Below are 13,320 nucleotides of genomic sequence, written 5' to 3'. Positions count from 1 at the left end.
CGGATCATTATATTGTACTTAACATGCACTGCGCATCGGCCCTCCAGCTGGTGTCCAGCTACACAGTCCCGCACCACGTGAAAACATTCTGTCAAGGCAGACCACACATATGACAGTGGTCCCCAAGGTCAAAACGGAGATGAATGATTTCTGTGGCCTAGTGACGCAGTGGCGGTGGAGCGTGACACATTAGTCCAACACTGCCTGGGCTATGAAAGCAAAGCGCATGCAATACGCTCGGTGTGCGACACTTGATAAAAATAAACAACTAGGTTACTGGTTTGTATATTTATTAACCTTTTATTTTTTTTTAGAGTATGCTCATTTTGCTTACATAAAAAAAGTAAATGTAACACAGCCCCGGGCAGGTCCTCCAGGAAGCATCCAGAAGGCATTGCTGTCACAGGGCGGCAGCCCCAGGCCTGCTGTCGGCCCTGAAGACCTTCCGGAGGGACGAGGTGTGGAGCGGACGGCAGTGATATCGATGATCCTGACCCTGTGTAGGCCTACTGTGTGTTTGTGTCTTAGTTTTTAAACAAAAAGTTTAAAAAGTAAAAAAAAAAAGTTAAAAATAAAAAAGCTTATAGCATAAGGATGTAAAGAAAGAAACTTTTTGTATAGCTGTACAACGTGTGTTTTAAACTAAGTACTATTACAAAACAGTCAAAAGTTAAAAAAATTAAAACAAAATAAAAATGTTACAGTAAGCTAATGTTAATATATTATTGAAAAAATAAATTTTTTTTTATAAATTTAGTGTAGCCTAAGTGTGCAGTGTTTCCATAAAGTCTACAGACTTTATAAACACTAGGAACGTCCTAGGCCTCCCCTTCACCCAACACTCACTCACTGGCTCAACCAGAGTGATTTCTAGTCTCGGGAGCTCCATTCATGGTCAGTGCCCTACACAAGTGTCCATTTTTCATCTTTAGTGCTGTATTTTCACCATATCTTTTCTAAGTTTAGATATGTTTAGATGCACAAATACTTACCATTGTGTTACAGTTGCCTACAGTGTTCAGTACAGTCACATGCTGTGCAGCTCTGCAGCCCGGGAGCAATCAGCTGTCCATGTAGCCTAGGTTTGGAGTAGGCTGCACCATCTGGGTTTGTGTAAGTAACTCTGTAATGTTTGCACAGCAATGAAATCACCTAAAAAAAAGCACTTCTCAGAACATAACCCCATCATTGCCCGATGCCTGACTGTGTCAAGCTGTACATGGAGTGGTTCGTGTTGTACACTGTGTGGTGCATTGTCCCTCACACTGCATATTGTAAGTTGTATAATGAGCGCATTGATTCGGATGTACTTGATCTGCTCAAATGCACTGATGTTATATAATAATCATACTATATTGATTTTGTTATCACCGTCACCATTAAAAAGTAGCTGAGGAAGAACCACCCCCCAAGCCATCCTGCCTGCTAAAACCATCTGGCCACCTTTGTCTTGGTGGACAGGGGTCTTGCGTGAGTTCCTGTTAGGGATGAGGGCCCATCTGCCCTGAGATCAGGATCAGGTGGGTTCTGAATGTGTCCTGAGGCCGTCCCAACCCTGGGAAAGGGGGCATTGCTCGCTCTGCAGGGGGTAGCCAGGCAAGGCAGCCTCCAAGTCCAGGGGAGCAAGCCACTCCTTCTCTGGGGGCTGCGGGGGAGAAGTAGGCAGTGCATCTGGAGAAGGCGACAGCAGGCACCCCCCGGGGTGACCCAGCTCTCCCCTAGCCCTGCCTGCTCTCCCTCTGGACTCCCTGTCTCAGGGATGGCTTCTCTCCCCTGCCCCCACCAGGCCATGGCTCCCTTGTCCTCACGGAGCACTCAATGTCTCCATGCCACTCATCTAGCACTGTTCATACTAACTATCCTCATTGACTGGATTGTCGGGTGCTTTAGGGCAGGGCAGTGAGGTTTGCACCTGTCTCTGTTCGAGTATGCGGCCCCAGCAGGAGGCAGCTCCTCACAGGCCCTCCTGTTTCGGTAAATTGGTAAATTAAAAACCGTGCACAAGGTGTGTTGTGCCAGTGGCTCCAAGCAAGGCAACAAACAGCAATGACATATGCCCATTATAGGCAAGACAGAGAGCACCAAGGAAGGGCACAGTGAAGGCTTGCCTTTCCCAGGTCAGGTGCTGTGGGAAGACAGCCGGTGCGAGGACCCAGCGGGGGTAGTTGGCGCTCACGAGACACGCTTGCTGTCCTCCAGGCAACGCATAACACAGGCAATGGCGTAGTTACTTCCTTTCTGATTTCCTTAAGCTGTTTTTGTTTTATTCCCAAACATGACATCTCTTGTCTCCCTTTCTCATGGAGTTAGTTAAAAACAACAACAGCAGCAATAGATAGTAAAGAGAATACTAAAGAGGTAGGTGTTTGCCCCAGGCTATGAAAATTAAGTTGGGAAGAAAGAGTAGTACTGTTAGTATCAGTAGTTGTCAGGGAGAGCTATCACTAGAACAGCTCTCACAAAATCTCCACTTCTCAAAACAGCCCTGCAGTGTAGACATTATCCCCATTTTAAAGGGGAGGAAGTGCCAGCTCAGAGAAACTACCCTCACAGGCTGGGAGACGTCCACACTGATCAAGGGGTGGGGGCTTAGCACACCCCCACGTGCCTACAAGCACACACTAGCTGACGTGGACTCTGGAAATGTAATTCAGTTTAAGGTTAGCATACGCAAAAAATTATCAAGATAGCAAAATGCTACCAGTGCTGCAAAAAAAAAAAAAAAAAAAAAATACATTGGATGTAATACATGTTCAATCCGAATCAAAGCCACTTTTTCTTCATCTGCTGTTTTACAGGATCGGATTTAGCCAGGACTTCACCTTGGAGTGACCTGCTCCACTCATGAAGCAGAGCTGCGCTGCGGAGGCAGGGGGTGGGGAGTGGAGGGCCTGTCTCCTGTGTCAACGCACCTGCCACTCCAGGCCCTGAGGACAGGTGAGCCCAGCCTCTGTAAGATCTCACTGGCCTCCAGGATTTAAGAGCACCAAGGAGGGGCCAGGGGACCAGGGGGACTTTGGAAGTCTCAAGACAAAGAGACGCTCACAGCTCCGGCCAGGTGAGAGTGGAACCAGGCTCCCCTGCTGGGTTCAGGCCCCTCGTGCTCTGCTGAGGCGTGGGAGCACAGGTGACTCTGAGGCTGAGCGGAGAGGAGTGAAAGAAGGAAATGTGGCCCCCACGGATCCTGCCAGGGGGTGGGAGAGGCTTCTGTGCACAAGCCTAGGAAAGAAAGAATATGGGAAACAGGTTCCAACATGTGCTCTGATGGGGACTCAGCACTCAGCGTATGGTGCCACCAACATCTATTTGTCATCTACCACGTGCCAGGGCCTGCACCAGCTGCTGGGAGCACAATGGTGTATAAGTTGGTCCCTGCTCTCCAATCAGAGAGACAGATACACGACTAAACATGATTTGCTATCTGCTAAGATAGCGCCACGCAGAAGGGGGTACAGGTGACCAGAAGAGGAATTCTTAGCCCAATCCAGAGGATTCTTAGAGGAAACGACTCATGAAGTGAATCTCAAAAGACTGGCAAAGGCCGACCGAGCAGAGACAGTGGACAGAGCACCCCAGGCGTGGGGCCGGGGTCTGAGCAAAGGCCCGGGCAGCACATGGGGAGAGGCGTCTCGGGCCGCTTGGGCTGCCACAGCAAAGAACCGCAGACTGGACGAGTCGCCCGCAGAGACACGTTGTCTCCCAGTCCTGGAGGCCGGCAGTCTGGGATCCAGGTGCCTGCAGGTTGGTCTCATCTGAGGCCTCTCTCTTTGGCTTACAGCTGTCATCCCTCTGTGTGTGTCTGTGTCCTCAGCGCCTCTTATAGGGACACCAGGCACACCGGATTAGGGCCCATCACCAAGGCCTCATTTTGACTTCATCACCTCCTCAAAGACCCTGTCTCCAAATACAGATCACATCCCGAGGTACTGAGAGTTAGGGCTACAACACACAAATTTTGGGGAGGGGGACACAATTTAGCCCACGACAGTGGGGAAGTACAGGCGGCCGGTGCCCCCAGGGGAGCTCAGGTCAGCAGCTCAAGGGACATGCAGAGAGCTCTGACTTTGCTCTGCGGATGGCAGGGCTTTGAGGGTCACAGAGCCGCAAACTCAGCTCTTGCACTGGGCAGCTGTTGAACTTGGGCGTGCTGCTTCACCTCGGAGCCATAGCTCTCCCGTTTGTAAAACTGGAGTAAAACTGTCTACTTCATTGGGTTTGCCGTAAAAATTAAAAGGAAATGTTTCTAAAGCCATCGCACAGCGTGTGACAAGCGATGGGCATGCCGGGTGGCAAATGTGAGGAGAGTGCAGGTTAACAGGCCCAGCATCCAGGGGGCTGTGCAGACGTGACAGCCACTCCCCAGGCGGAAGAGCGGACCTGCCCGGCCTGAGCCAGGGTCCTTGTGTGCGGCGGCTCCGCCTGGGCGGCCCGCGTGGCCGCTCCAGAGCCGCCCTGTGACAGCGCAGACCCGGGACCCGCCGGGCGTGACTCGGCCCGCACCTGCGGGGAAGCGGCTTCCGGACGTGAAGGGCGGAAGCACGGAGGGAGGCGTGTGGCTCTCACTGTCCCTGCTTGTCGCTCGAGTCAGGGAAGAAGGAGGACTCCCCAGGGGCGGAGCGGGTCGCCCTCGCTGTGCCGCCGTCTCCGCAACACCCGCAGTCCAGCGGGGCGAGAACCGAGAGTCCCCGCGACAGTCAGCCGTCCGCTGTCGCCGGGCGGCGGCTCCCCGGGACCCGGCCGTGTGGAGAGTGTGCCACACGCCGCCTGATTATTTGGGGGATTGAGGGATTGTGCGGGACCAAGCTTGTCTCCTTCCAGAAATTTAATGAGAAAAATATTACAATTAGTCAAGCCTGCAGGGCCACCAGCTGACCCGGCGCCTGGGGGTCTTTAATTAAGCTACAGCGATGAGACCCCCCCCACCAGGTGTCCCCCACAGAGTCGTGACCAGATGAGTTCATTCGCCTTGAGTCTTTAACCTGAGAGGGCCATTAGCTCTCCAGGAAACGATCTTAATGTGAACCGGTCGCCTTTCACTGGGAAAAGGGACGCTCCGTCCCGTTGCCACCCAGCTCGGGCGGGACAGCGGTCGTGAGTCCAGTGGCCGTTTCTCCAGGGTGGGCGGCACAGTGGGGGGAGTTCACAGGCAGCGTCAGTCCTTTCTTCTCTTCTCAAAAAATTCGGGGTCTCCCAGCCACGCCCCCACAGGGCTCCCCATGCGCGCGCGCGCACTCTGACCTTCTAGAGCTCACCTTCCCGGGGGAGGGGTCATGGGGCCTGTCGCTGCGATCACAGCCTCCCTGAGAAGTGGCGCCAGCCTAGCACCGGGGCCTCTGAAAGCAAAGGGCCTGCGGAGCCGCTCCCTGCCGTTCGCCCTCGCGGCTCACAAGGACAACGGTCGCTAAAACGCGGATTCATAGTAGACGCGGGACCGGGCAGATTGACTGTGCGGGACCAGACGCCTGTGCCGCCGGTGTTGGCTGCAAACCACAGACGGATGCACACTTTTCATGTCACGCCCAGCGTGGTGCTGGCTTAGCGATGCTTCATAAGCATGAGTCCGGGAGCTTTTGTGTGGAAGGAACAAAATGGCCTTTTTTGAAAAATGATATTCTGCACCTCAGACTTACCAAATCTAGACTGTCCACCCCTCCCTCAGCTTGTCCTCGGTCGGGCATTTACTGCTTCCTGTTCCTGGCTCTGAAGAGGCCTTGCTGTGCCCGTCCGGAGTCCGGCGGGCGGTGCTGAGGAGGGGCAGCCTCACGCCATCCAGTGTGGCCAAGAGCCATCAGAGACAGGGCGCCGCTGTCGCCAGGCGGTGACGCAGCAAGGGAGGCTGCCCGGGGGAGCAGCCCTGGCTGCGCAGCCACACGGGCTGCTGAAGACTGGATCCACTCCGACTTCCTCACTCAAGCAGAACTGAAATATTTCCACAACATGCTCATGCTCCAAGGCCAAAACTGTGCCAGGCCCTGTGGAAATATAAAGATGAATCTAGTTTCTGATCTTCAGCCGAGAGACAGAGACACCAGATGCGGGCGAGGACACAGAAGCAGCCGCAGCTGCCTGTGCTGGCCTTGCGGAAGGAGCCCGGGAAAGGGGAGCGCAGGGAGCTCTGTCCCGGGCAGGAGGCGGAAGCTTTGTCTGGAAGAGGCCAGGCAGTAGCTGTGTTCGGCTCTGCAGGCCACACGGTCTTTGTCCCAACTCAACTCTAACGCTGCACAGTCGGAAGGCATCGGGGATCACGGCTGTGTTCTGATGAAACTTTATTTATACAAACGGGCGGGGGGCTGTAGGTTATAGGCTGCTGAGCCCCACACTGGGGGAGGGATTATTGTACGTGGTTCCAGTCTATTTCTAGGAAATTTTAGAGGAAAATTGTTATTACTATTTCTCTCTCTCTCTCTCTTTCTCTATCTTCTGATGGTATTAATCCACCAGAATGATAATTTCTTTTACAATGATCATATTTTTCCTTTTTAAAACATTATAAAAGAAATACATGGTCACTATAAAATCACCGGAAAACAGAGGTAAACAAACAAAACAGTCCAATTGCTGGGCTAGTCCTCGTCCTTTACCTTGCCTCTTCCTTTCTCTGTTCACAAAGGTCCCTTGCAGTCCCACGGCCACCCACTGGAGGGACGCTTGGCTGGCGGGAGGGGAGAGAGAGCTTGGTGACCTTAGTGGGTCACTCGGCTCATGGTGAGGCCGGCGCGTGAGCACGGGGAGCTCACTGGTCTCTGCTGAAGTTCACTGTCACCTGCTCTGCCCACTGGGCTGGAGTTGTTAGTCTCTAAATGGTGGGAATTTCTACTGCGGTGACTTCGGAAGATAGAACCTGTCCAGCTCAACTCACCTCACTTCATTCCTTCGAGAAGTGTTTGTTAAGAGCCCACTGGTGCCAGCCGGGCAGACCTAGGGGCTTTCGTTCTTGTCGGGGAGGCTGATGATCAACTAACACCGTAACAATGATCACTTCCGCATTGGATGGTAATGGCCGCGAAGAATAAAAAGGCAAGCACGCGGTGGCGGGGGTGGGGTGGGGGACACTCCCTCATGGGGGTCAGGAAGCGATGAGAATGTCGAGGACAGACGTGAGCCCTGCAGGCTGCAGGAGCACAGGCGCCCGGGGCAGGAAGGACCGCAGTCCGGGAGGGACACAGGGCCCCGGGGCTGTGCCGGGCAGCTGGGGTCTGGCTGCAGAGCAGCGGGGAGCCGGGGGGTGCAGGCAGGAAGGCTGTGCGATGTCACCTACACTCACAGAGGATCGCCCTGCTGTGTTTGCAGAACACACTGCAGGCACGGAGGGCAACCAGGAGCCTTGTTGGCAGCCGCAGGGGAGGTGCTGATGGTTCCGATGCCCCCAGAGAGGGGGAGCTGGCAGGGCAAGATGCCAGGAACCCCTCTCCGCAATAGTGGGGAGGTGCCACTCACTGAGATGGAAACACAGAGGAGGTTGGAGCAGGCTGGGGCAGAAAGCAGGTGTGGGTCTGGATGGGACAAGCTGGCAGTGCCTGTTGACAGCAAGGGGGGGCGCTACGGCAAGAGGACGTTTTAACCAGTCCTGACTGGACATCCCCAGTATGCCAGGCACAGGCCGGGTCTGTCTGCAGCACTGCCCAGGCCCTCCTGTCCTCCTGTCTGGGTGCAGCCCGGCCCAGCAACACCTGTGGGCCTGTGACTGTCAGGCCAGGGACTTCATGCCTGCAGCCTCACCCCGTCAGCCCCAGGCAGGAGGTGGCCCATTCCCAGGTCAACAAGGGACAGAGGGGTATAGGGCTCGCCACTGGGCATCTGGGCCCCTGTGTGGCCATTACAGGCCCAACTGTCTCTCTGGAAAAATGCCTTGGACACTGTTGCTGGCAGTCATCACACCCACATGTCATTTCTCGTGTCAGTTAGTGGCAGAGTTGCTATAACACAGAGGCCTGAAAATGTGTGGCCCAGAGCTGGGTCATGCTGCTGCAGGGTGTCATCCAGGACCCAGTTCCTTTGCAGAGGCCTGGGGGGCTGTTCTCAGTCACATAAAGCAGGGGTCACTGAGGGGCAGGCGCCGTCCTTCTAATAATGGGCCTCAGGACTTGCCCAGGGTCCCTTCTACCTGCATCCTTCTCCCAGGCTTCACTCGATGGCCACACTGTGGTCAGGGAGGCTGAGAAATGTCATGTCTACACAAGCAGACGGGAGTCCTGCTAATGCCCAGGGATTCTGTCATCGAGAGCGAGGGGCGATGAATGTGGAAGGACAATTTTATAGTCATTATCTCACTTTCAGACAGTAGCTGACCAAATTTCGAAGTCCCTGGAGCTGTCCTCAAACACAGAGGTGACCCTCATAATAGAATCCAGACAGCAAAGGAAAAGATAGGGGTCGCTTTTGGAAAACTCAAAGAGATGGTCAAAGTTTTTTGGTGAAACGTCTCCAAAATATATACTATTCTTAGATTTTTTTTCATGCCATGAAAACTTCAATTCTCACTATAATCCAGTAGTTCCCAGGATCATGACCTTTTAAAATTTATCCTTTTTGGATTGAACTCTTGCATTTTGGATCTTAGTCTAGAAGGGATTCTTTTTTTAATACAGGAAGTTTGAACAAGTTCCATTTGGCAGATTCTAGAGCAGAGAAACAAAAATCTCTCTTATGTAACATATTTTGGGGTTTCTTTACGTTCAGTTAACTCAGAAGTCACCGAATTATTATGAACATTTGCGGCCTAGGGTAGGCATTGGAGTTCGGGGTTCATGTTATACAAACCACTGCTGCTAAGAATTCCCGAGCACAAGTCTCATCAGCCCCGGACACCTTTGGGCAGCTTTCCAAACAGTACACCTTGCTCTTTCGTTTAGCATATGAAGGGGCATGGAATGCCAGGAACGTAGGTCTGCAAGGCAGGCTAACTGCTGTGCTGCTGCCGGCCGCAGTCTGTCTGCACTTGGTTTTTCCCAGTCCTTTTGGGGCCTCAGTTTCTGACTCTGTGCAATGAGATTGGCAATAACTAGTGAGCATCTTGTAAACTTTGGCTGCCTTTTTCCCCTGGTGGATCTCATTTTTTTCTGTCCCATAGTATAACAGCGTCCTGCCACACCAGAGGGTGTCAGACTGTATTTCGAGGATCCGCAGAGCTCTGCCCAGGCCCCTCGGGTCTCTCTGGCTGGTTAGGGGAGGAGGAGCCCAGGCTCGCAGGAGCAGCTCTGCTTGTACCTGTCTGATAATCTGAGATGTGTGATTACAGTGGAAAAATAAAACATTTGATTCTTTAAAAAAGTTAGCAGGCTACTCTTCCAGAAATGATCTTCAAAGTCATTTCCAGTCCTGAAACTATGAGACTCTGAGAGGTCAGGGAAGGGAGCCTGGAAGATGATGTCTATGAATGGCCACCAAGTGCCCGGGTGGAGCCGGAAAGGCTGCAGAGCCAGGATGGAGGGGGAGGGCGGAGGAGGTGGGAGGGGGCGTTTGCAAGGAGCTGCCGGTGGGCGAGCCCTGCAGGGAGGCCCTCTGGGTTCACATCGAAAGAACCGGACCTCGGAGTTAGGAGGCAGAAGTTAAGAGCCCAGCTGGGCTTCTGTGAGCCAGGTGATCCCTAATGAGGGGCTTTTCCCCTGAGTCTTGGTTTCTTCTTCTTTGAAAGTTGAATTCAGAAGGTGAGGGTGGGAGAATTAGGCAAGTCTGTAACACCCTGTGTGTATTTCCAAAATCCCCCAACCCAAACAAGTCTTTATCCACTTGACACTAACTCATTTGGTGGCACAATCTGACCTGAACAAATATGAGGTTACATATATGCTTTATGTATCCTTTTTAGTGCAAATACGTATCTGTAGATATCTCCACACACATGTGGTTCTGTTTCATTTCAGAAGTGGCCGTGTGTTTAACTGTGGGTGCCCTGGCAGACGCACTCAGTGTGTTAGGTAACACATGGTGCATGCATGTATGATCTTCCCGAAATCTGAGGAATTCTGGAATCCAAGTACATTTGTCCCCAGTGGTTTTGGATAAGGGGCTGAAGCCCTGTAATAATTCCTGACCTGCCCTTCAGGCCTGCGGTGAGGATGCCAAGAGCCACCAGGCATGTGCACCTGCTGTAAGTCGTGACGCGTCCCCCGCTACAAAGGACAACGTTCCTCGAGCAATACTAGGGTCTCTGTGCTAGTCTGCCGGGGCTGCCATGGCGAAGTACCACAGACTGGGGGCCTTAAACAACAAACATTTATTTTCTCATGACTCTGGAGGCTGGAAGTGTGAGACCAAGGTGCCAGCAGGGTTGGGTTCCTCTGGGGCCTCTCTCCTGGGCTTGCAGACGCCGTCTTCTCTCTGCATCCTCACCTGGTCTCTCTATGTGTGTCTGTGTCCCAATCTCTTTTTATAGGGACACCAGTCAGATTGGGTTAGCCCACCCTGATGTCCTCATTTCAACTTAATTACCTCTTTAAAGACACTATCTCCAAATACATTCACATTCCTGTGGGGTTAGGAAGGCAACACGTGATTTTTAGGGGACATAACTCAGCCCATGGAGTCACCTTTTGCTGCAGTCAGTGCTCTTCTCCTGGCTGGGTGTCTAAACCCCTGGCCTTCTTCATTTTTCACGTGTTAACACACTTGAACCCGGATGGACCAGCCTCACCTTTCCTGCCTCCCAGCCATCGTGTGACTCCCCTACAGCGGAGCATCTGGAAATTGGGGGTGTCCGTTGCAAGAGCACACTGAGGTCCTGACGAATGACCAGAAGCGCGTCTGCTAACTGTGAAATTTCACCCGGGCCCGCCAGGCTGGTGTGAAACTGGTGACCGATCGGCCCACACCAAGCAGGGTTTCCCTTTGTCTGCCCCACCTTGGGCAGGGGGAGGGCAGGAAGGAAAGCAGCAGCCTCCGGTCCCTGTGCCCGGCGGCCTGGCGGAGGCCACTCAGTCTGTGCCCAGTTTCAGTGAAGGGCACAGCTGGCAGGAGAACGACCAAAGGGACGACAGCGTCGCTCCCCGACAGACCATCCGTCTGGGTTTACTGTCCTGTGTTTTCTGACGGGGCCACACTGGGGGCTGGCCGGCGGGGGCAGGCACCGTGTGTGTCTGCAATAAGACCAGCAGAGGGGTCTGTCCAGCAACGAGTACCTGCCGGCCTCCTGAGGTCGCAGAGCTCCGGCCGGACTCTCGGGAGCCGCTCCGGCTGCAGCGTCGTTAGTCGGGCAGGAGGAGGCCCGAGTCCTTCCTCTGCCCCCGTCTCTTCCCTGGGCTTTGCTGGAGCTGCGGATGAACCCGGCACGGAGCCCGCGGTCCCCGCAACGCGCGTCCCGCAGTCTGGCACGGACGCATCTCACGCAGCGGGGACGCGTCCCCGAGTGTCAGCTGGGCCCGCTCTCGGCCTCCAGCGGCCCCGCGGCCTCGTGTCACCAGGTGTTTCCGGTGCTACGTCCTCTCCGGGGGCACTTTGGCTTCTAACCGCGTCGGACCCCCGTGCTGCAGGGACTCGCACCGGAGCCTTCCGTGGCCTCCCGGGCGTCAGCGTGAGGGACACTGTCCCCGGCAGGGGTTTGTGGCCCGAGCACAGCGTTACGGGAGCTCGCACGGGAGGCGCCGGGGCCATCACAGTGACATGGCTTCTCTTTTAAAAGTGTGAAACGTACGTGTGGCATTAAGGAAAGAGACAGTCTCGGTGACGCTGGGATCATCTCGTGTCCCAGGCTGCTGGCAGCGCGGCTGAGAGAGACAAGGGGGCGGGGCGACAGCAGCCTTTGCTTTCTGTCCCTGCTTCTCCGTGACACAGAGCGTACCGGCCTCTCGTTCCACAAGTGATGCATCTTCCAGACGAAAGACCATCCTCTAGGAATAGGCAGCTGGGTGCTGCCAGCCTGGGGGAGCGGGAGGTCCCTGTCCCCGCACGGGACCAGGTGGCAGGCCGCGGCATGCGGGGCGCAGGGCCGGGAGTCCGCACAGGCGCCGCCGCCTCACTCAGCTGCTCTTGTCCGCGACCAAGGCCCGGCGGGGACAAGGGCCACCGGCTCCAACGCACACGCCGGTGACCCGAGTTCCCTCCGTGGGGGGGGCTTCGGAGCCCACGGACCTTCCCACGGGGGCGGGGGACAGCCCCTCAGCCCGCCCCTGTGCCGCCACCAGGCCTGTCTTGGACTTTGAAAATGCTCCCAACTCACGGTGCGCTGGCAAGTGACACACAGGGACGGCTCGGAGCATGTGCATGAGCGAGAGCCCATGTGGTGTGTGTATGAGTGTGGCGTGCAGTGTGTGTGATGTGTGGTGTATGAGTGTGTGTCATGACTATGGTGTGTGATGTGTGGTGTATGAATGTGTGATGAGTGTGGTGTGTCGTGTGTGTAATGTGTGGTGTATAAGTGTGTGTGTATGAGTGTGATGTGGGGTGTGTGTAATGTGTTGTGTATGAGGGTGTGTGAAGAGTGTGCTGTGTGGTGTGTGTAATGTGTGGTATATAGTGTGTGTGATGAGTGTGAGGTGTGGTGTGTGATGAGTGTAGTGTGTGGTGTGTGTAATCTGTGGTGTATGAGTGTGTATGAGTCTTAAGTGTGGTGTGTGTGATGTGTGGTGCATAAGTGTGTGTGATGACTGTGGTGTGTGCTGTGTGTAATGTGTGGTGTATTTGTCTATGATGAGTGTGGTGTGTGGTGTGTGTGATGTGTGGTGTATGCATGTGTATGAGTGTGGTGTGTGATGCATGTGGTGTGTGGTGTCTATATTGTGTGGTATATGAGTGTGTATGAGTGTGATCTGTGGTGTGTGTGATGAGTGTGGTATGTGGTGTGTGATGTGTGGTGTATGTTTGTGTGTGATGAGTGTGGTGTGTGGTGTGAGAATGTGTGTGATGAGTGTGCTGTGTGGCGTGTGGAATGTGTGTGATGAGTGCAATGTGTGGTGTATGAGTGTGATGAGTGTGCTGTGCTGTGTGTTTGATGTGTGGTGTATGAGTGTGTGGTGAGTGTGATGTGTGGTGTGTGTGTTGTGCTGAGGGTGTGTGTTAGGCTAGAAATTTCTGGATCCTTCCAGCACGTTGATACAAGTCTCGGGTTTTCTCCTATGTTATCTCATTTCATCCTGGCACAGCCTGTCCAATGTGTGTTGTCCCCATTTCACAGATGGAAACTGAGGCTTGTGGGGACTTCAGCATCCCCCAGAATCCCGCAGATGATCGATAGTCGGCAGTGCCAGCCCTGTCTGCTGATTCCCCAACCGCGATTCTTTCCCCAACGTGTCCCCCCACCCAGTTGGCTCAGCTGACAGCGTGTAGAAAAGGTGTCCCACGTCAGTCCACAGCTATCGCTGCTTTGGATGTGGGATGTGCCACCCG

General features: G+C 54.1%; 1 long non-coding RNA gene across 2 annotated transcripts; it reads right to left on the bottom strand.

Annotated features, from left to right (window-relative positions):
- Nucleotides 1-321: 321 nt before the first annotated feature.
- Nucleotides 322-5,779, bottom strand: LOC123629802. Of its 2 annotated transcripts, none has more exons than XR_006732273.1 (3): nt 5,631-5,779; nt 993-1,152; nt 322-523 (listed from the first exon to the last, which is right to left on the bottom strand). It is a non-coding gene; the product is annotated as an uncharacterized LOC123629802 (long non-coding RNA). The 2 variants fall into 2 exon arrangements; XR_006732274.1 differs by having other exon boundaries at nt 993-1,123.
- Between the last annotated feature and the right edge of the window lie 7,541 nt (nt 5,780-13,320).

Source organism: Lemur catta, unplaced genomic scaffold (genome assembly GCF_020740605.2).
Source record: "Lemur catta isolate mLemCat1 unplaced genomic scaffold, mLemCat1.pri scaffold_43_ctg1, whole genome shotgun sequence".
Classification (NCBI taxonomy): domain Eukaryota; kingdom Metazoa; phylum Chordata; class Mammalia; order Primates; family Lemuridae; genus Lemur; species Lemur catta.
This window is presented reverse-complemented; position numbering and strand designations above follow the sequence as displayed.